The sequence below is a fragment of the Xylocopa sonorina genome, chromosome 6 (assembly GCF_050948175.1).
Source record: "Xylocopa sonorina isolate GNS202 chromosome 6, iyXylSono1_principal, whole genome shotgun sequence".
Taxonomy (NCBI): Eukaryota; Metazoa; Arthropoda; class Insecta; order Hymenoptera; family Apidae; genus Xylocopa; species Xylocopa sonorina.
The window spans coordinates 3,705,802-3,709,361 of record NC_135198.1 but is presented as its reverse complement, the minus strand read 5'-3'; positions in this window follow the sequence as shown (position 1 = coordinate 3,709,361).

The following is a 3,560-nucleotide window of genomic DNA, read 5'->3' as shown; positions in this document are numbered from 1 at the left end:
GGTTCCACGGCGATTTCTCTTTCCATTGGTCTCGCCAACCCCCCACCACGCGCCAGTAGCGTAGCGTAGCGACGACCGGAGAAAACACGGATGTGATGCAAAAAGTGGAATCGACCAGTGACGACGTGTTGACAAATCTTTCGTCATTTCGACCGATGGAAGGGTTTTAAACGCTGATTAGCCGTGATACACGCTTTTCCGGGCCATTATCCAATTAACAAACGCCCGCTCGATCACCTTTCTTCGTCCCTTGGAACGGTTCTTGCTCGTAACCGGGTGACTTTCGAGTTTACTGTTAACAATCGTTCACTCGTCGCCCGATTACGATTTTATCGGAGGGACGCTCGCTTGTTTCGCTTTCAAATTGATCGATGTGGCCGTTGATCCTTCGTATCCGTCGTAACGAGTGGAAAAATAGGAACGAATGAATCTCACGAGAGAAACTATAATCTGCCTTGTCAACCATTTTGAAATTGTTTGCAATTTTTACGATTAGATGGGTAGAAACGTGGAGGAAATTCGAAGACGATGCAACGCAGCGTTGCTTTCGACGGTGGTAGTTGGAAACGATCCTACAGGATCCACGAGGCAAGGCGGTGGGTCCGTCGAGGAGTATCAGCTGTTCGAATTATTATCGTTGCAGACGACGGCAGATGTTCGCTAGGCTGAAACGCTCCCCCGAAGGCTTTGAACCCGCTGATCTCTTTTCTTTGGAGCGGGTGAAAAACTTTCAAGGAAGCCCAACGTCCCGTCCAATCTCGCACAATGCCGGTACCTTATTCTCACTTTCCACAAACAAGTAAAACGAATGAAACTAAATAGGGGAGTCGCGCTGTGATAATGACAAAGGGAAGGAACGAATATGATGTACAAACATTGAAGCTTGTTTAATTCCAGCACGCCTGACTTGCAAAAACTGCTCCACGTGTGTCATTTCGAGTACTTTTCAACAGCTATCCAAACTTATGATTGCTTTAACTCGTTCAAACCTTAATTAACCACTAAAACTGTCAGTGGAACGATTGAGAGAAATAAAGTGGAGCACTTTTTGAGCCCTACAAAGCGCACAAGACATTCTCAGTCGTCCTTAATAGAATAATGAATACCATTGGAATCATCTAATTTTTAAGTATCCTTAAAGATAGAAGAATTGTTGTTAATAATAAGAAAATAACGAATATCGACCAGATGGAATGGTGTCAAAGGAGCGACCAAAAACGAATGCCCCTGAGAGACGCAGCGGACAATCCCAGGGAAGATAATTCGGACAATCCCTTCATCGATTCTGGACGATCGTGAACCTACATCCGTTGCATTGTTCGAAACCTGCCGTAAGTTACGTGTCACGAAGTATAGGATATCATCGTCGTCTGCGTTTGAAGGAGACCCCATAGGTTCGTGGCACGCGCTGCCAGCTGCCCCACAGCTGTCTCTCTTCTCTATCGTCCCCCATACACGAGGCCCGGGGTTCTTACCCGAGCGTGGTGCGTTTACCACACAGAACGAGCCACTTCTTTCCTCTGTGGATGTGCACCGGAGTTCGAAACGCGCGTACATCCGAAGACGTATTCCGTGGATACCTACGTACGCGGGTCGCCGCGTTGCATACAGGATGAGGTGCACCCTCAAGGGTGCCGCGCCTCCGAGGAGACAAAACCGACGCCATCGTCGTTCCCACAAATTTTTGAATAATACTCAAGCGAATAATTTTGGATTTAATGAGACATTTGATAGCTTGTTCTGGTTTGTTTAGATCTTCAGAAGAATTCAATCGATTGGACGTTATAAAACAAGATTGCGTCCAAAATGGTTTCTTTTAAAGGAAACGTTCATACAATACGGAGCTGTTTGACATAACGAAAGTTTAAGAAAGCTTTGTTGAAATGAAACATTGTTGCAAACGCGTGTTAATCATACGTGGACGGTGCACGATAAGATAAATTTTGAAATTTGCGCTAAACACTGTGTTCGAAGGTTTCATAGATAACTGTGACATACTATACCTCTCGTACTATTAATGCTAGAAGAGTATAACCGCGTTACTCTTTTTTTAATTACAAAAGGTTTTACGCAACACGTGCAACGTTGGCCAAAATAAGCAGGATACGAATTGTGAAATTGGAAAGTGATGCTATAAATATTTCCATTGCTACGCGTATCTCTGCAACTTTCTTACATTTCGCTTATACTTAACGATAGATCGATATTTCGCAAAAAAAAAAGGAGAACACGTTTCGCAAACAGTTGCGAGCCGTACGTTCGATCGTCGATATTCAGTGACACGGTAGCAATACTCGCTTATCGTTACGCTAAAACACTCAGCAGGGTTTTACATTTGCGGTTTCCCATCCGGTTCATCCGACACGCAGGAAATAGTCCTGAAGTGTCCTAGAGGATGCAAGGCTATTAGGTTTCGCGTGAAAAAAAAAAGAGAGAAGAAACGGGCAGAAAGAGGCGGGATAACGGTGGGGGGGGGGGGGGATGAGGTGAAACAGTGAACGCGAGGAGATGAAAAGGGCGTAAGTGCTCGTACCGAAAGTAAGTGAAAAAAGAGGAAGGGAAGGGAAAAGGAAAAAAGAAACGGAAAATCAAAGTGCGCACGATGGAGACCGGAAATCCCAGGGCGTTCAACCCTGACACCCGGTATATATTTAGACTTAAAGAGACACGCTCTAATCTGATCGCATAGATACCTTCGTGACAACCTATCGGATGCTGCGCGGCGAAATGCGACGGTTTAAACTATCGCAGAGATTTGTACGCTTCGAAGTTGAGACTCGTTTAAATGGAACACCTAAAATGGAGTAAAATGGAGGCGTGTCGCCGGCGTCCTTCGTTGGTGTACTTGTCGAAACGCGAAGAGCTCGAAAGAATGCGAGGTTATATTTTGAAAATAGCATGGAGTTTAATAGATAACTGATAGATATGTAACGACGACTATCGATATTCATATTATGTAAATTGGAAACCGCTTAAATTAACCGAAGCGGCACGTGCACATACACCCTTCGAATGGTTGCACACTTTTGTAACGCGTAGATTGTGCCATTTCTAGAAGAACGGTGTTCATTAGCACACTGTCGTGATAATATCGACATTCTCCCCCTGAAAAAAGAAGGTGATAACACTTCCGCAAAGGAAGTCGATTGTTTCCTATTTGCTTATTGCATAATCGTGCACGCAATACCGGGCCACCTTTACGTGCAAGTACGTTGCAGCTTAGAGTGAGCGAACACGAGCAGCCTTTTGTCGTCTCCAACATGCACGACAAACTTAAAAATATAACTAGCAAATAATTTATATCAATTGGAAGGGAATTCGTACAATTTGTATGAGCGTTAAACCAAAGAAATTTTTAATTTAAGTCCCAATGTGCTCCCATAGAGAAAAGGAGAATTTGTTCCTTAACTAAATATATAAAACGACGCGCAATTTCTCCAAATTAGAATTGTACACTTCTTTGTACAAAAGACGAATGAAAAATTATATGTAAATCTTCCTCGTACTGATAAACTGGTTACGATAAATAATATGAACGGACGTGTATTCTCATTTTGCAA